Source organism: Myotis yumanensis, unplaced genomic scaffold, assembly GCF_028538775.1.
Source record: "Myotis yumanensis isolate MYYU_CA2020_CCGP unplaced genomic scaffold, mMyoYum1.0.hap1 SCAF_8, whole genome shotgun sequence".
Classification (NCBI taxonomy): Eukaryota; Metazoa; Chordata; class Mammalia; order Chiroptera; family Vespertilionidae; genus Myotis; species Myotis yumanensis.
Window position 1 is genome coordinate 78223908 of NW_027223759.1, and position 20569 is coordinate 78244476.

The window sequence follows — 20569 nt, forward strand, 5'->3', positions numbered from 1 at the left end:
TGCCTGCTTGCATACACACACACACACAACATTTTGTGGCTTCAAACAGCCCTTCCTTCTACCCCAAGGTAAACTTTAGAGTACATCTAAAAGGAGCTACAACCCAGAACCGTCCATCTAGAAAAAATGTTAGCCAGGTACACACAGCCCAGTAAAAGTTGTTTGGCAACATAAGACATAACTAATATCCGTGTATTCACGAATCACCGAACTCTGAAGCTGACTGTTAACAGGTGGGTGAACAACCTGATAGGGCTTCCGGCTTCAGGCCTCCCCTGCAGCCTTCGTGTACCCGGTGTGAATGACAGGGGCTTCTCCGCTTCTCGGAGAAAGGTCTGACCTGCGAGAAGCCAGGCTCTTGAAAATTGGAGTCAATGGGATTATTAACGCATGTGTCGCTGGAATCCACGCCAAGACGCCGACTTGCGCCGTAGAAAAGATACTCTTGCTCCCCACCCCCTCCTTTTTTTTTTTTTTTTGACAGTCAGTTAATAAAGACTCAACAATAAGCAGCTGCCAGTGATGTCATTTGGGACTTTGTCCACGGAGCTTGTATTTACAAGCTCGGAGCAACCGCGGAGCCGCAAGGAGGGAGCCGTCTCCGCAAACTCGCTCTGCATTCCCTGCAGGACTTTGCTGCTGCTTGGGACGGTCAGGAAAACAGCGCGTCCTCCTAGCGCGGCCTTTTAATGCTTCAAAAATAAACAGAGGATAACTCGGGAGGAAAGTTTTAGCTGGAGAGCGTGTTGCAGTGCCTGTGTCTTGTCTCCAGGGCTGTGATATGTGTTGACTGAAGCGCTAACTGCAAGTAAGACTGTTGGGATTTTTTTTTTTTTTAACTCTGGTAACAGTGTTTCTTCTTTATACAGCTTGCTTTCCTTTTAAAGTGAGATAATGATGTTTACGTATGTCTACAGGCTCTGGCTGCCACCACAAGTATGCATTTGTTCCGAGTAATTACAGGGGCTGAGGTTGCTGTGAGGTGCACGGGACTCCTTGTGTCTGAGAGTCTGAGAACAGGCACGGGGCAGCGATGATAACGAGATAGTGCTGAGTCCTTAATTATTTGCCTCTGCAGGGAGGTTGGACATTTTTTTAAAAAATAAAAAGCAACCAACCATACAAAAAACTATTAGGTTGACTTAAGAAGTTTAATAGAAACCTGTAAAGACTAATTTTCAGTGAACTGGGGTGCTGGAGGGGAAACGCGCGTTTTGTCTCTGATCCTTTCTGTGGTTTATAGGTTTCTAGTATGTGACTGTTGTTTACAGTATCTTGTTTCCTCCTGCCCACACCCTCTCCCCAAGCGCACACACAGCCAAGCTCATTCATTCTCGGGGAAGTTAAAGGATAGAAAAGTGTTTTGAATGGAAACCTTTTATATATATGAACATTTTTTTTTTACTTGAGTATCCTGAGAAATGTTCACTGTTCTGACTTTTCTCTGAATTAGGAACCTGAAGTCACGAACTACTGAAAAAAAGCAAACTTTGACATGCAGTGAGGTCGGGAGTCAAGATCCACATCTTCCCTTTCACTTTCCTTCTGTCTCTTTTAAACTCTTCGGATATTTTGGGGGGCCTAGGAAGAATGCTGTCAGTGTGTGCCAGCCTGGACCGGCTCCCTCTTATTGCGGCCAGGCTGGGCCACCTGGCCACTCGGAAGTTCTGCTTAAGAGCCCTGTGAGTTTGTCTTTCTAGTCTAGTACGTGCTTCAAGATGCTGGGTTTGCTCCTCAGCGCCTGCGGTCCAGCCCCTCATAGCCAGTAGCAAATCCGGGCTGATTCCTGCCTCCTAGAGCTGACAGCTGTGCGCACAGATTGGCAAGAAGTGGCTGTTAGCCTGTTACCTCCTGCACGCGAACCCCATGACTCACTCCTGGGGGCCTGGCCTGCCCCTCAGTTCAGGGGATCCATCACCAGCCCAGGAAAGCAGCGACAGCCCTCACTGCCTTTCTCTTTTCCTCTGGTCTCAGGAGCTGCAAGCACCCAGCGCCAGAAAGGCTTTCCAGGGGGTACAAGGTGCGCCACTTGTTGCGTGTTTGTCAGCTCCAAATTTTCCATCAGAGCACGCGCTGCTTGGATATGGTTTATGGATTACAGCTCAGTGCTTTTTTTGTGAATTTTCATTTAAAATAAGGGATTTGCTGCTAAAGCAGTTTTCAAAATATTACTCAAAGCTTAATCTTTTTACAGAAGAAAACCTCAGGCACAAGGAAGGGAAATAATTTGTCCAAAGTCACTGGGCAAGACGGTGACCGAGCTGCAGCTAGACACCAAATCCCTGTGCTCCTGTGGGCATGCATTTCACGGCTCAGTTCTGAGGGGTTAGAGAAGAAATGGGACCCACGCGTGGTTAGGAGGCCTTCTTGTAGGAGCAGGGATTCTTATAGGAGCAGGGCTTGTGTGAAGGTGTAGGAAAGTGGTCCTGCAAAGAGAGAACATTCCTGTGTTGTCTTTGGCTCCGAGAATGCCTCTGAGTGTCTCTGTCCCTCATTGTTTTCACCAGAGGGCCCATATGACTGTGATTATCTTACAGTTGATGGCTGAAAGGCAAGCCAGGTGGTTCCCGCAGGTGGGACGTGGGGAAGGCATTTTGCATCAGGTACAGGTTGAGAGATTGAAGGTGGTTCCCAGCTCTGACATTTTGTGCTTCGGCTTTACTTTCACATCTCAGACCTCTTCTCACTGACCTCACCTGTGTTTCTGACTCCTCTTTCGGGACCCTCTTGTCCATAGAACCCTCTTTTCACTTTCTCATTGATTCCTCCTACCCCCTCATTCTCACACTGCAGTCTAGACCTCAGGTTCTGACATTCAACTGGATTCACACCCTGCATTCCTTTTCTCTCTGGAACCTGCCTTCCCCACGCATGTGAGACGCCTCTGGACTCTCCAGTTCGAAGTGCTGATGTCTTCCTTTGGATCCTCAAATATCTCTTTCCATTGCAAACAAGGGCTGTTTTTTAAAAAATATGTTTTTATTGATTTCAGAGAGGAAGGGTGAGGAAGAGAGAGATAGAAACATCAATGATGAGAATCATTGATTGGCTGCCTCCTGCATGCCCCCTACTGGGGATCAAGCCTAAACCTGGGCATGTGCCCTTGACCAGAATCAAACCCAGGACCTTTCAGTCCATAGGCTGACGCTCTCTCCACTGTGCCAAACCAGCTAGGGCAGTGGTTCTCAACCTTGGCTGCACATTAGAATCACCTGGGAATCTTTTTAAAATCCTGATTTCTGGGCCTCATCCTCCGGAAATTCTGTTTCTTTGTTATGGGATGGGGCCAAAACATTAGTAACAAAGAAACAGAATTTCCGGAGGATGAGGCCCAGAAATCAGGATTTTAAAAAGATTCCCAGGTGATTCTAATGTGCAGCCAAGGTTGAGAACCACTGAGCTAGGGCAAGGGCTATGTTTTAATCACTTCCTATATTCACTGCACCTGATATAGAGTAGTTGTTCAATGTATAATACTAAATAAATAGAATCAGTTGTTAATCTTAAATATCTCATTGCCTACATCAGACACCTAGGCCCCAGCACTTGGCTGTTAAAAATATGACATAAGTGGCTTTAAATTCTGTGGTTGAAAGCTCTCAGTGCCAGACTCCTTATATGCAAACAAGACTATGCTGATGTGTTGCTTGCCAACCTCCGCTGGCTCATCTCCCTCCACTCACTGGATGGACTTCCTGTTATACATCTGTTCTGGAGGCTCCTGTCCCGACAGCTCAACTGAACCTTCCCTGGAAGATGGAGGGGCAGCACCCCATAGTGATTGCAGACTTGGACTGGAACCTGACTGCATGGGCTCAAGGGCTGCCTCCACCACTTGCTGGCTTTACGGTCTGGTTAATGTACTTATCTGTTTCAAGCTTTCATTTTTAAAATGTGGATAATAAGAGTGCCCATCTTATAAGGATCTGGGGGGAGGAGGGATTAAATAAATTATTATAGCCAAAACACTTAAATACCAGGCATAATTTAGTACTAATGATTGTTAGCTGTTGACATTACTATTTACCTTGCAGATGCCCATATCCCAACGCAGATTTAGTGGATCAGCATCTACAAGGTGAGAGTCAGACCCAGAAATAGTTAACAAATTCCTCAGATGATTTGGACTGGAATTACTGGCTGAGCTACCAGACATGCTTTCTGTAACCTGAACATGTTGGGCTTGTACGTTCTTTAGCACCTGTATGCCTTTATACTCCTGCCTGTGGCATTCTCTATCCACCTAATTTATCCACCAGGCCCTTGCCAAATTGCTAATCTCATGCATAGCTCAGCACCTGGCACAGAGTTCCCACTAAATCATGAAAAAAAATGTATGAATGCATGCTTGATAGTCGCTCTCAGAGAAAATGTAAACTGTTTTCTTCCCCATAATCACTATTGAATGATTACTGCATATCAGGCACACTTCTAAGTTCTTTGCATGTGCTATCTCATTATACTCATCCTCCAGGCAAAGATACTGAGGTTCAGGATGGCAGAGTCATGCGCAAAGGTTACATGGGTGGTAAGAGGGAGAGGCAGGATTTGAACTCTGAGCTCATACTCTTGACTTTTCATTGCACTGCTCTCTGGATGTAGAAGGCAATATTTCTCATGAGCTTTGCCACGATGGGACTTAGTTTTCCCCTGAACGGAGTGTTCTGTCAGACCAGGAAATCTAATGAACACTTCTAGGTGCCAACTAGTTGGACTGGGGATTCACATTTTCTAGTTTTTCAGAATTGTCTAAAGCCCATGCCCAGTTCTTTGGTATTTTTGTTTTTCTCTTAACTTCAGGTATGAATCCCCTTGCAGGCAAGCCCAGGTTTACAGCTGACCCTCAGGATTATCTGCATTCTTGATCTGGGTGTTAGTAGACTGAGTTCAGCTTGGTCAGGAGTGTAATCCAGAGGATTTAGGTAAAAAAAAAAAAAAAAAAGAAAAAAAAAAAGAAAAGAAAAGAAATACTGGTTGGTCATGTGATTGATCCTTAAAAAAAAAAATGGTATTTTGTGATAGTGCTTTTAAATAGCCAGAATAGTTGAGACTGAAGACTGGCAAGTTCCTAGAACCAGTTAAACACAAACTACCCTACAGCCTTATTTTTCTCCTCTTCTCTAATTCTACACAGTTTAATGCCTTTGGGATTTTAGATTCTCAATTGTGCTCTCTTTATAGATGAAATAATAAATCTCTTAGATACATAGAACATTACCCACAGCATTTACTATGCCCCAATACATACTCCTCCAATGAAGTGTGTCGTGTTGGTTTAAAGTCTCAGTTACCCAAGGTACTTCCCAGTAGTTACATCAATGAATCTTGGTATTTCAGAGCAGGAGAAAAGATCCCGCCTCTTTCTGCGTTACTGATGCCTTTGAGTAGAATTTGGATGCACTATGGAACCCATTGGACTGAGTTCAAAAGGAAAGTCCCAAGCCCATTTTGGAATATAAGCTCCAATAATAAGGCAGATGGACATTATGGTGTTGAAAGCAGGACTGTTAGTTCTGAAATGTGGGGACAGTGTTACTGTCAGGATGCACGTCCGACAAGCTGCTCCATGAAGGGTACTTGCTTCTTTTGGCAAATTGGATCTGGAAACAGCACTGGTCTAGGTCAGCCCAAAAGGCATATTCCAAATGGTTCTGCTGTCAGCTTTAGAAACCTAAAAAATCAAATGATACATGCTCACAGTTTAGAAAACCAAGTAGTACTAAAATGTTTATATAAACATATAACTATATGTCACATATAATTACATACATGCACATATCATTTGGTATAACTCTGAATGATAGTGCTAAATTTTATATACATGCAATTTTGTAGACATTGCGGATATATACATGGTGCAGTCCCTGGAGCCGCGCTCCCCCTCCCAGCCCCAGGCCTCATCCTCAGCGGCTTTTCTACTCTTTCTGCCACTTTTTTGGAGATATTTCTAAACAATGTTTTAATATCTATTTATAATGTCAATGTATTTGTTTACTTCCTATTCTGGTAGATTACCACATATATTTCTTAAACCTCCTATGCCTTCCCTGTTCTCCAATGAACTATATCACCATTGTTGAATAAATGTATATTTATTATTTATTTTTATCATGATTGTAAGTGTTTACTATTGAGTCACATCCTTTATTGTTGATTATAGTTAAAAATGTTTTTCCTAAAGTTACTTATACATTTTTTGATTGCCTCATTTAAAAAATGTACTTGTTTCTAGGAATCTGTAGTTAACCTTTCCCATTCCTTTCAACAACTTGACAAATGTGTCAGTGACAACTTATTTTTAAAACATTCTTATTATACTAATAAATTCTCAAAGGGCCATATACTGGTGGGTTTTTTTTTTTTTAGTTGTCAAGCAGAAGTTAGTTATTAGTTGTGCCATATCAGAAGCAGCTTTAAAGGCCTGTCTTCAATATTTCTTCTATTCTCACTCCAGTCAATTACTTGTATGTGGATAAAGAGACAGGAATGATATGGTTTATCGTTTGGTAAATAACATTCATAATTTGGTTTTATGGTTCCATGAATACTTGATATATTTTTTAATATATTTTTATTGACTTCAGAGAGGAAGGGAGAGGAAGAGAGAGATAGAAACATCAATGATGAGAGGGAATCACTGATTGGCTGCCTCCTGCAAGCCCCTCACTGGGGACTGAGCCCGCAACCTGGGCATGTGCCCCCGACCGGAATCAAACCCAGGACCCTTCAGTCCCCAGGCCGACGCTCTATCCACTGAGCCAAACTGGCTAGGGCTACTTGATATATGTTAATGTAAGGAATATCTTTTATGTGTGAGTACCTTTGGCATCTAGAGTAACTTCATTAGAAGAAAGCAAATGACACCTCATGAAATGCTACTTCATGAATAAGTAAATGACTATCTCACTCAAACTGACACATGGTTCTTCCCTTTCTGATTTTCTTTTCGTTTTTCAGCGCAGACCTATATAATCAGGACTGTGAGATACTTTATTACTAGAAGTTAAAAGAGTTTATTTGCTAGCAATTTGAAAGAGACTGTGTTTTTAGAAATTGCCAGTAGAGGGCCTTGTTAAACTGAGTAAACTCACATACCCAACCAATTGTAACAGTTAAGAAGCCATTGTTTGTAAGACACCTGATTAAGAAAACTTCCAAAGTGATTTTTTAAAGTGCATTGCATTTCTCTCTAGCTGGAGAAATTAAAAGTCTTAGCTTTTCATTTTCATTGTTTCCATAGCGGGGGATTGGAGAATTCAGATAGACCAGTAATAGCCCATTAACCAAACTTTGCATACCAAGCCACAAAATCTATACATGACATTTCTTTTGGTGTTGGAGCCCTGTCTCAGCCTTTTGGGAAACTAGCATTGGCTGTGGAATACATGCAGGAAAGAAATGGTGTGTCTCCTGTCCTAGGAACAGTTTATACTTGCATCCTGCTTTTGTGGGAGCCCCATTCTCAACAAAGATGGGTGTCTGTTCCCTGCACCTGGACCAGAATCTTCTCACTCTAAGGGTGCCATTGATTCAGACCCATCGTGTTCATTGTCCAGTGAAGGAAACAGAGCCGCGGGGAGCTGAGCTGACTTTCCAAAATTCATTCAGTGGCTTAGTGCAGAGCTGTTCTCTGACTACTCACCCGTTTTCAGCCGTCCTACTCAGCAATCTCTCCTCCTGAGGAAGTCTACCCTCCCTGTCCCGGCATCCCCAGCCTAAATGACCCTTCCTCAGAAGAGCTTCCCTATCCCTACTTGTTATATACTATAGTAGCTTCAGGTACTTGTTTTATCGCACTTCTCATTAGTATAATTAAATATATGGTATCCATTTGATCAAGAACATCTTCCCATCTAGGCTGTAAGCTCTATGAAGGCAGAGCCTGTGCCTATCTTGTTTAATATTGTAGTCTTAGCACCTAGAACAGTGGCTGGCAAATGATAAAATATTTGGTAAATGATGGATATAAGCAAGTTTTCTGACTTTAATTTTGTACTTTCCTCTCCATTTTTACATGTATGAAAACATTCCTTTTTACAAGTCAACTGATGACATTCAAATCTTATGGCATTCAAAATGCCCGCGGACTCAAGGCATAAAGGCATGCTATTGCTTTTAACCCAACTTTCAAGGAGTGAGTGAGCACCTGTGTATTTCCAGTCATGAATGCATCAGTATTCATAGCATTTGTCAGATGAGGGCTCTATAGGCATGAGAACAAATGAAGACGAGAATAAAGATTTTTCTTCTTTTGTTGATGAGGACAAGGGAGTAGGGAAGGGAAACGATTCTGAGCTGAGGAATGGGCTCTTTCATGTTTCCCAGGTCGGGCTAGGGGTTTTCTGGATACCCTGTTCCTGCGAGGCTGCATCTGTGCCGTCAGTTAATACAGATAGAGTAACAGAAAACAAGTAGCCACAACTTGTGTCCACCTGGCATTCCTTCTGATCTCCATTGATTTTGGGTGGGTTATTTAGCTTCATTGAACTTGGGTTCCTTGTCCATAAAATGTAGTAATATCAACAATTTCAGGTACTATTTATGAAGTGCCTACAATGTATCTGGCCCTGCTGTGCTTTCTACATATGTTTCATTTACTCCTCAACGTAGCCCTGTGAGGTAGACATTACTATTAATCCCATTTTATAGAAGAGAAAACCAAGGTACCAAGAGGTTAATTTGTTCCAGATTGCACAGTAAGACTTTGAGCCAGATATTCAGATTATGTAACCTCGTGAGGGTTAAGTGAGATGAAGTGCCTGGGGTGCCTGCACAGCAATCGACTCCCATTACATGGTGACCATTGCCATCATGATTGGCTCCTTATCCTTGAAGGCATTACGGGACCTTGTAAGTAGGTGACTGCTGAAGGGAAATGAGAGGGCTGATGACAGCTCTGTGTGTCCCGGTCATAGGGATTTGTTTAATCCCCAGGCCACATGTCAAGAGCCCCATTTACGCAGTACTTTGGCACATGCAACTATTTGCAGCCCAGAAGAACTACCAAGGGGGCTGCCCATCTCTAAACCCCTCCTGGGCTGTGAGTGCATTTATTATGTTCTCACCATATGTACATATTTTCATTGCTTAACACATTGCATCTGTTTACATGGTGCCCCTGGCTTTATCATGTCTGAATTTTATTTGGCAAAACTGCCAGATCTTGGGGTCCTCAGTATGTATAGGACTGCTTGTTTGAAGTGCAGTGGACCCAGGTTATGGAGGAGGGTGGGCATAAGAAGTGTCCAGATCCTTTAGGTGGGGTTTTAACTTGATACACTTTTTCTGCGTCCTTGGACCACCTTTCCTAGCTCCTCCTGCTCCCTTACTCTTCTCCATCTGTCTTTTCTCTTACCCCACCTTATTTCTCTTTCCTTATATTTCTCAATCTTCTCTTCCTCCTTCTCTCCCTCTATTTTCTCATCTCTTACGCTCTTCTCCTTCTTTACCTTCATTTACCTCACCCACTTCCCTTCATCCCCGGAGAGGAGAGGAGTGTGATGCTGGTCAGTGTTTCTCAGTGGACAGGGAGCTAAAGAAGAAAGGAATTATTTCAGTTTTTCCACCTCTCCATTAACTTAAACGCTGATCTGTTAAAACACATAACACATCCAAATTGCAAGACAAAGAGAGAAGCCAAAGGAGCCAGCAGCATGGCAGAGCAGAGTGTAATCTGGACAGAGAAGTGAAAGACCCTGCTTGTAAAATCCTGCCACAAGCAGCTGCAGGACATGGGTCACATGGCCCCATCTGCAAGTGAAGGAGGAGATCAAATAGTCCCAAGGCCATTTCTGGTCCTGCAATCCTGCCTACAGTCTGATAACAGAAAGGAGCCACCCCCTCCCTGGGACAGCGGTACGGGTCTGGGCTGCGTGCATGGGGACTTTGCCGGTCTGTGATCTCCAGAAGTCTCATTTCTCCGAAGTGCTGAAGTGATTCGTCACTGCACAGTGCTGTGTGTCCTCACAACAGATGTTAAAGGATCACCCTTGAAAGGGTGTTTCTCCAGAGCATTTAATTAGAACCTCCACAGAAGATTAACAGATGTTATAATTGCCTCTACTCTTTGATTAAATAGTTTCTGCATGAGGAGCTTTCTTAGCTTTTCCTTCTCTTTTTTGTATGATCTTTATAAAGAACTGACATGTGTGTTCAATTTTCTAGAGAGAGTTCCTCAATGGACTTGGTAAAAATCTTTGCAGATATATAACTTCATTCTCTCTTTCCTTCATATCTCTCTCTATCTCTCTATAAATGTCTTTCTGTATCAGTGTATATAAATACGTATCTATATATCTATATATCTGGGGTGGGGTGGGTTATGCTTGTATACACAAAACCATTGGTTATAAAGGTGGCTGGGAGACAGGAATATGAATGTGGCCAAGAAGCTGGCTCTGTCTTTACTGTTTGTTCATTGAAATGATTGATGTCCACGAATATTATCTGGAGGGAAAAACTGTGCAAAGTGGGAAAGGGAAATTTAGCAAATTTTGTGAAGTAACCAAGCATGCCAAATACCAAGTGTGCAAATGAGTGTGTAAGCAGTGAGAAAAAATAACATTCGTGACGTGAATGGCTGCAGATTTCTTTGGCAATATTTGCTCTGGAAAGATAAGTTATCAGCCAGAAGCCTTATCACCATCAAATGCATTATTTTCATTCCATTATTTCAAACGAAGAATTCCTTCTTTTCATTCGTGATGTGGTTTGTGTTCTATTACCCATGTATCTCACCTTTTGTGTAGTCCATCAGTAAGATGATGCCACTAACCCTACATGGACAAGAATGCTTTTTCTCATTGTCTCATTGTCCACATTAGTATATTTCTTCCTTGAGAAGAGAAAATTATAAGAAAGGATTTCAGACATTTGGTCAATTTGTGGATGATGAAGGCCAGAGGAACAGAAGTAAGAAATTCTGAGTCAGATCTTTGGGATAATAATGGTCTCCACCTCTCCACCTGGAAGCATCTAAAAAGGGTTCATAAGTCAGGGCAAAGGTCAGTTTTTAGATCAATCTGAGGTTATAAGAGGAAAATAAAATTTGGCTTCACCATATAAATTAGCATTAATCATTTAATTAAAAATAAAAAAGGAAGAAAATACTTGGGTTGGTTTATCAAATAGGCCTCAGGTAGATTCGATCTCTACCTGCACTTGCTAAGGAAGAGGAGGGAGTGTATAGTGGATATGGAATATATGTGCTTCCAGAGAATCCAAAGGAAAAATTCTTCTCTTTTTTTAAATTTAAATTCTTTATTGTTTAAAGTATTACGTAAGTCTCCTTTTTCCCCCATAGACCACTCCCCGGCTGCCCCCAACCCCCAGCACATGCCCTCACCCCCGCCCCCCCTGTCTGTGTCCATTGGTTATGCTCATATGCATTCATACAAGTCCTTTGGTTGATCTCTTTCCCCCTCACCCCCTACCTTCCCTCATAGGTTGGGCAGTCTGTTTGATGCTTCTATGACTCTAATTATATTTTTGTTCATCAGCTTATGTTGTTCATTATATTCCACAAATGAGTGAGATCATGTGATATTTACCTTTCTCTGACTGGCTCATTTCTCTTAGCATAATGCTCTCCAGGTCCATCCAAATGGTAAGAACTTCTTTTTTACAGCAGCGTAGTATTCCATTGTGTAGATGTACCACAGTTTTCTAATCCACTCATCTGCTGATGGGCACTTTGGCCGTTTCCAAATCTTAGCTATTGTAAATTGTGCTGCTATGAACATAGGGGTGCATATGTCCTTTCTGATCGATGTTTCTGTTTTCATGGGATATATTCCTAGAAGTGGGATTATTGGGTCAAATGGAAGTTCATTTTTAATTTTTTGAGGAAATTTCATACTGTTCTCCACAGTGGCTACACCAGTCTACATCCCCACCAGTAGTGCACTAGGGTTCCATTTTCTCTGCATCCTCTCCAGCACTTGCTTGTTCTGACAGGTGTGATATGGTACCTCATTGTTGTTTTGATTTACATCTCTCAGATGGTTAGTGACTTTGAGCATGTTTTTATATGTTTCATGGCCTTCTGTGTGTCTTCTTTTGAAAAGTGTCTATTTAGGTCCTTTGTCCATTTTTTGATTGGATTATTTATCTTCTTTTTGTTAAGTTGTGTGAGTTCCCTATAAATTTTGGAGATTAAACCCTTATCAGAGATAACATTGGCAAATATGTTCTCCCATGCAGTGGGCTTTCTTGTTGTTTTGTTGATGCTTTCTTTTGCTGTGCAGAAGCTTTTTATTTGATGTAGTCCTATTTGATTATTTTCTCCTTAGTTTCAATTGCCCTAGGAGCTGTATCAGTAAAGATATTGCTACAACATATGTCTAATATTTTGTTGCCTATGGCTTCTTCCTTATCTTTATGGGGATCGCAAAAATTGGAGAAAAGGACCCACATGGACATTTAAAAATACTACTAACCAATCAATATGATTAATTTCCCAATGAATGACCAGAGTTCTGCCAAATTAAAAGGTATATAGTAGATTTTGAACATTCTAGAAATGGCTAAATACATTTTATTTCTTCAGGTCACTTGGAGGAGGAAGAGGTTTTAAAACCTTTGTGAAGTTTAATGTACAGAAAGTAAGGGCACCTAAGCACACAGCTTGATAATTTTTTATAAACTGATTATGTCCATGTTACTGGCTTTCAAACTAAGAAATATTACCAGCCCCTCAGAACCCTACTCAAGTCCCTTTCATTCATACCCCTATGGTACACAGCATATGGACTTTGAGTAGCACAGAATCATTTTGCCTGGTTTTGTACTTTATATGAGTGAATCACACAACACATGTAAGTCTTTGTCATTCAGACTGTTTATGTGATTCCTCCATTCTATTGTGTTTAGTTGTGGAAGTTTCATGACCACTGTATAGTGCTCCATTGTGAGATGATATCATGATAGATTCTTTCTCCTGTTGAGAGGTATTTGGATATTTCCAGTGTGGGGCCATTACAAATGGTGCTGCTACAAATATTCTAGAACATGTCTCTTGGTGAACAAACGTGCACATTTCTGTTGAGTGTGAGTATGTGTATGTAGGTGGTTACTGCATCACAGGGTAACTAGGAGATACTGCCCAACACTTTTCCAAAGTGGTCGTGCCCATTGATAGTACCACTAACAATATGTGAAGGTAGGGGGATGTTTTAATTTACATGAGAGAACACAGCTTAACTTCCACTACTACTTAAGGATGAAAGTTAAAGGGAAGCAGTGTGGCCCCATATTCGGCAGAACTCTTGATCATTTGGAAATTCACAGAAAGAATCTGGGACCCTATGAAATAGTTCCTTGTTCCTAGAAGTGGTCAGACAGTGACAGGATGGCCTTCATTGAGAAGAAAGGTGAGCAGGAGGATTTTCAAGGTCTCTCCCATCTATAGGCTTTGTAAACCTAAACTAAGAATCTCTATAGAAACTGAGAATGAAAGTGATTGAAATAGGTCATTGCCATAGACCAGATGGTCAGATGATATGAGACAAGCTGTGAGTAAGCAGGAGTGAATACAGTCAGTGCTGACTCTGTGAGTGAGGGCAAAGGCTAGTCTAGGAAGGGAGACAGCTACATGAGCCTGAGCAGGAAGTGGTAGAATTGATGTGGTCATAAAAAGAGATAATATGTTAGCAGATGGAACAAAGAATGGTTAGTTTGCATGCAACCACAGGTGTATTTTAGAGTGCAAGTGGAGCACAGGTCGACATGGTTCACTCTACTGAATGCTTAGAGCCAATTATGAGAACCATAAAGCAAAGCAGAGGTGTTCGATCAGCTCTGCCAGAGATCAAGTGAGGCCTGTAAGATGCTCAGGGGGAAGCTGCTCCCAGGGAGATGGCCAGATAGCACTCAACAGTGAGAGGCTATGGAGTGTGTGAACTTCTGCTCCCATCTCTTCCACACATTTGATCCCTCTGGTTTCTAACTTAAGTTTATGTTTGCGTTCAGTATTCTCACTTCCCGGGAATAACTCATTGTGCCTCCTCATGCTTAATACCTGTTATGGGTGCCCCAATTACCAGCCTGTGGTACCTCATATTGAGCAAGTACCCCATCGAACACCATTTTTAACATTGCCGATTCCCCATGACGTGGACAGAGAGTTATTTGGGGTCAAATTTCACCTAACTCTATCTTATTTCTTCTATGTTATATTGATGCTGTATCATTTAATGATTCCTGTGTAAAGACACGAGAAATAGCTTGCATAAGTTAATTCCAGGAATAGTCAGATCATGAATAAATAAAATTTCTTTAGCCATTTCTCATAACTCGGATCATGTTTTCTTTTTACTTCAACTGCCAGGAAGCTCAGAGCCAAATTTACATGCTTAATTGCAAGTGCTCTGTTGGCTCATATGTCATGCTTATTGACAATTAAAACATTTTTTTCAATTACATCTAATATTCAGTGTTATTTTATATTAGGTTCAGATATACAGCATTGTGGTTAGGCATTTATATTATTTACAAATACATTCCCCTTTTAAGTCTAGTACCAACCCAGCACCATACATAGTGATTATAATATTACTGACTCTATTTCTTATGCTGTATTTTACATTCCATGACAGTTTTATGACTACCAATCTGTACTTCTTAATCCCTTCACCTTTTTTGCCCAGCCCCCACCCTTACTGCCATCTGGCAACCATCAGTTTGTTCTCTGTATCTATGACTCTGTTTCTGTTTTGTTTGTTCATTTATTTTGTTCTTTAGATTCCATATAAGTAAAATCCTATGGCATTTATCTTTCTCAGTTTGACTTATTTCACCTAGCATATAATATCCTCTTGCTCTATCCATATTGTCACAAATAGTAAAATTTAACTTTATTTACATGTAAGGTTAGATTATTTACTTGAGATATTTTATTGTTTCTTAAGGTAGGCCTGAAATGCTATGAATTTCCCCCTTATAAATACATCTGCTGTGTCTCATATATTCTGGATCATTGGATTTACATTTTCATTTACCTCAAAGTAGTTTTTGATTTCTTTCTTAATCTTGTTAACCCATTCATTTTTAAGTAACATGTTATTTAGACTCCATGTGTTTTTAAGCTTTTTTTTCCTTGTAATTGATTTCTAGTTTCATACCATTGTGGATGAAGAAAATGCTTGATATAATTTCAATCTCCTTAAATTTATTGAGACTTGTTTCATGCACTATCAGATGGTCTATCTTGGGAAATGTTCCGTGTGCACTTGAAAATAATGTACATTCCATAGCTTTGTGGTGAAATGCTCTGAAAATATCAATTAAATTAATCTGATCTAGTGTGTCATTTAAGGCTGCTGTGTCCTTATTGATTTTCTGTCTGGAAGATCTATCCATTGATGTCAATGGAGTAGTAAAGTCCCTACTATTACTATATTACTGTCAGTCTCTTCCTTTCTGTCCATCGGTATTTGCTTTATATATTTAGGTGCTTCTATGTTGGTTGCATAAATGTTTGCAAAGATATACCCTCTTGTTGGATTAATCTCTTTATTATTATGAAATATCCTTCTTTATCTCTTATTATAGTCTTTGTTTTAAAGTCTGTTTTGCTTGATATAAATATGGCTACCCCAGCTTTTTTTCCTTCCTATTTGCATAAAATATCTTGTTCCATCCCTTTACTTTCAGTCTGTATGTGTCTTTTGATCTGAATTAGTCTCTTGTAGACAGCATCTGTATGGGTCTTGTTTTCTTATTCATTCAGCTACCCTATGTCTTTTGATTATAGCACTTAATCTATTTACATTTAAGTGATTATTGATAGGTACAATGTTATTGCCATTTTATTATTCATATTTATTTTCTCTCGACCCCCACCCCTCACCCCTTCTTCTTAAAGAAGTCCCTTTAACATTTCTTGTAATACTGGTTTGGTAGTAATGAACTTCTTTAGCATTTTTTTTTTTTTTTTTTTTTTGGTCTGGGAAAGCTCTTTATATCTCCTACAATTTTAAATGATAGCCCTGATGGCTGGAATAATCTTGGTTGTAGGTCTTTGCTTTTCATCACTAGATATTTTATGCCAGTTTGTTCTGGCCTGCAGAGTTTCTGTTGAGAAATCATCTTACAGATAACAAACTGCCTTTCTCTTGCTGCTTTTGAGATTCTTTCTTTGCCTTTAGCCTTTGCCATTTTGATCAGATGTGTGTTGGTGTGGGTCTTTTTGGGTTCATCTTGTTTGGGACCCTGGACTTTCTGGACTTGTATGCCTATTTCCTTTGCCAGTTAAGGAAGTTTTCAGTTACTATTTCTTTAAATAGGTTCTCAATAACTTGCTTTCTCTCATCCTCTTCTGGGATCCTTGTTATGTGAAAGTCTGTACACTTGATGTGTTTTCAGAGGTCCCTTAAACTATCCTCTTTTTAAAAATTCTTTTTTCTTTTTTCTGTTCCAATTTTTTTTCCCCTGCAACTTGTCTTCCAAATTACTGATTCAATCCTGTGCTTCATCTAATCTGCTATTGATTCCTTCTAGTGTTGTCTTCATTTCAGTTATTTTATTTATTTTCGACTGTTCTTTGTAAAGGTTTCTATGTTCTATTTTATGCTTACTATCTTTTTGTTAGATTTCTTACTAAGTTTCTTGAACATCCACACCAGTGTTTTAAACCCTTTATTTGGTAGATTGCTTACCTCTATTTTGCTTAGTTCTTTTTCTTGAGTTTTGTCCTGTTCTTTTATTTGGGGTATGTTTCTTTGTCTCCTCATTTTGGCTGCATCTCTTTGTTTCTATGTATTAGTGTATCTAGTTTGTCTCCCAGTCTTTGCAGGGTGGACTTAGATAGCAGGTGTTTTGTGACACCCAGTGGTGCAATCTCCCTGATCCCCTGAACAAGTTGCTACAGGAATGTCTGTTGTGTGGGTTGTATGTGCCCGCAGTGTAGTTGTCTTAAAAATAATGTTTTATTGATATTTTTTAGAGAGAGGGGAAGGGAGAGGGAGAAAGGAGAGAGAGAGAGATAGAAACATTGATTGGCTGTCTCCTGCAAGCCTTCTACTGAGGATAGAGCCTACAACCCAGGCATGTGCCCTGACTGGGAATTGAACCAGTGACCTCTTGGTGCATGGGATGGCACTCAATCTGCTGAGCCACATTGGCCGGGCTGTGGTTAAGTCTTAATGCTCTTGGCATGTTAGTGGTGGGATTGAACACAGGTTGAGGATTGGCCCCCACCACAGTGTACAAGTTTCCATGCGGGAGTTGACCTCATAGATCGTGATTTGCTCAGTGGGCTCTGGTGCCTGCTGAGAAAACCCTTTGCATGTGCTGTTTGTAGAGCTAATCAGGTGGTGCTCTGTGTGGTCTGAAGCTTGCCACCAGGCTTATTGGTTCTGTGGCATCTTTGGAGGGGCTCTGGTGCAGCAAAGTTTAGCCGCTGCCTGTGACTAGACTTGGGTTACTTGGAGAGCTCTCGCTGTGAACTGAGGCTGGCTGCCTACAGTACTGGGCCTGGGGCAACTCAGCAAAATGTATAGGGCACCTTAGGCCTGCCTCTGCTTACTAGCTGCTCATAATGCTCAGCTGCTGAAAGAGACTTGGGCAGTGTGCAATTGGGTGAGGCATGGTGGGGTGAGTGGATAATGCACATTCAGATTTGGCAGAGATACTGAATCAGGTCCATTCAGCGAATGGCATAGGGCACATTGAGACCAGCAGCTGCCTGCCTGGGGCCTGTGGACTTTTGAGAGTTTTTTAAGAAAGGTTAAGGCAGGGGCCAAGGCTGGCTTTCTGTCTCCAAAATAGCCTCTGGCGGAACACGAGTTGGGTGGGGCTGGGCCTCAGGGAGTCATCAGGGTGGAGCAAGTAAAGTTCACCAGGCCAATGCAGATTCAGATTTGACTGTGAGGGGCTCAACACAGGGACAATGGCAACTATCTCTCCAGCCCTTGCCGTGAAGACACACAACTCAGTTTCTCCCTGTAAATCTCTGGAGCCTCCAGAGCCACCTTTCCTCTGCTGAGTCCAAGGTGAGTGCCCTTGAGCAAGTGAGTCTGTAGTGGGCCCTTTAAGAGAATGCCTGGGTTTCCGGCAGGTGGACAGATGGAATCTTTGGTGTTGTTCACAACCAGATGTTGTGGAGGCTCCTCTTCCCAGCACTGGTGCTTCAGGCAGGGGAGCCTGGTGTAGGGTTGGGACCCCTTTCTCCTTGGGGTTGACTTCTGCAGCTGAGATATCCCTCCCGATTATCTACCAGCCCATGTGGTTGTGGGTCCAGCCAGTTTCATATGTCCACCTCTTCTACCAATCTTTTTTTTTTTTTTTTTAATATTACATGGGACAATCATTTGCATTGTTTTCCCTTTTATTTTTTTATTTTTTAATATATTGATTTTTTACAGAGAGGAAGGGAGAGAGATAGAAACATCGATGAGAGAGAAACATCTATCAGCTGTGTTTTCCCTTTTAAAAAAATGATTTTAGAGAGAGTAAGGGAGAAGGATAGAGAGTTAGAAACATCAATGAGAGAGATTCATCTATTAGCTGCCTCCCACATACCCACTACTGGGGATCAAGCCTAAAACCCGTGCATGTGCCTCATGTGCCCTGACGGGGAATCAAACCGGTGACCTCCTGGTTCATGGGTTGACCCTCAAACACTGACCCACACTGGCTGGGCTCTCCTAGCAGCCTCGACTTGGCTTCATTATATTTTTGGTGATAGGACTTCTGTTCATTTCATCTTCAGATGGTTCTCCAGGTGGATTGTTCTATAACTTAGTGTTAATTTTGAAGTGGTAATGGGAAGAGGCATGCACAGTGTTTACCTACTCTGCTATCCTGACTGGAACTGCTTATTTACAATTTTGATTCATCTTTGTGCTTTGTGGTAGACAGAATTCTGTGGTGGACTCCAAGATCTCAGTGTCCTGTTGTATACGCACCTTGTGTAGGATTTCCCTCCTCTTGAGTGTGAGCAGGGCTGGGGAATAGGATGAATGTCACTCTTGTTATTAGGTTACATTATATAACAAGAGGAATTTTGAAAATGTAATTAAGGTCCCTAATCAGTTGACTTTGAGTTAATTGGTTGGCTCTGACTTAACCAGACAGGTTCCTTAAAAAAGTTTAGAAGTCAGAGAATTGAAGTCTCAGAGATTCTTCTACTGACCTTGAAAAAGCAACTTGCTATGAGTTCCACAGATGCAAGGAAATTAATCCCACCAACAACTGCATGATTTCAGAAGAAGACTCCAAGTTTCAGATCAGATCTAAGGCTTACTGACACCTTAATTTCAGCCTTGAGACTTGAGTAGAGGATCCCAGCTAAGCTGTTACCAGATTCCTGCTCCCAGGAATATAAATGTAAATTTTTTAAAGGCACTCAATTTGTAGTAATTTATTATGCAACAATAGACAACTAATACGTACATTTCTACTCATATCTATTTCAGTTTTACCTTTTATTTATTGTATATGTAGCTTTTTAAATTTTTGTGATTTAATTAAAATAGAATGGATTAAGGGCTAGATTAAATAGTATGATAGGGCCTTTTGCTTTCACCCCAGAATGACTAGGGATGGTGCAATTCCCTCCATGGCATACTTCTGCCTCCTCCCTCTGTGTTTTGGCTTATGCCCTCATCTCTATTTGGAATTCCTCTAGTCTCATCTCCACCTATCAAAACTCCATCTAAACTTAGAGGCCCACCTTGAGTTTCACATTCTCCATAATTCCTGCAATGTGAGTTTTGGAGTTATTCCCCCAACCCCCATTTCTAAATCCCTACAGCTATGCTTCCCAGGATGAGGGCTGACATCATCACAATCCCCTCAGGGAGGTTTTAAAAAATGCAGTTTCCCATCATCCCCTCCCTCTCTGCCGGCCCCAGGAATTCTGGTTCATTATTGAATGTTTGGAAACCTTTTCAGACCATATCACTGGGAAGTTCGGTTTGGCAACAGTTACCCTCTCATTCTTACACAAGTCAGCTCTGTGTATAGTGTCCTGTGCAATTTACAATCTGTGCTTAAGGCTCTCAAAACTTTGAGCCAAATTTGTAGAACATCTCTTGCCTAGACAGCATATTGTACATTTCTTTATTGAATTTTAAGCCTGATTTTATTATTTTCCTATTTGTATTTTCCCTTTTGGCTTTACTCCCTCAATTATTTTATCATTTTGTTTTTGTGTATATTTTTGTAAGTAATCACAAATCCTTGGGGGGAATAAAGTTGGAAATAAATAAACAGAAAGCTAACATACTCTTCCCTAATCCTTTAATGTACATGAATCTTGTTTCCCTGGCAACAGTAAAACTTTCTAAACCATGGATTCTGGCTTACACTTTTTTCATGTCCTCATCGTAGCTTATACAATTTGAGCGTATAGGAACAGTGTTCAGCAAACTAAAGAATGATGGTCAGATGGATAAGAAAAGGTTCTGGCTTTGTACAGTGTTCCTTCCTCTCCTTCCCCCTCCTTGTCTCCTTCCTGTACCCCCTTTCCTATCTTTTGAAGCATTGAACAAAGAATTGCGTTTTTTCTAGACTGAAGTATTCGAGGCTAGTACAATGCATAGATCAGGTTATAGAATGAATAAGAGGC

General features: G+C 41.2%; 1 protein-coding gene across 1 annotated transcript in view; it reads left to right on the top strand.

Moving 5' to 3' along the window:
- Positions 1-701: 701 nt before the first annotated feature.
- NCKAP5 (NCK associated protein 5) overlaps positions 702-20569 on the top strand; it is an 873870-nt gene continuing 854002 nt past the window's right edge. Inside the window, 1 exon segment of the mRNA XM_070423100.1 lies at positions 702-808. The gene's annotated coding sequence lies outside the window, so the exon portion shown is untranslated.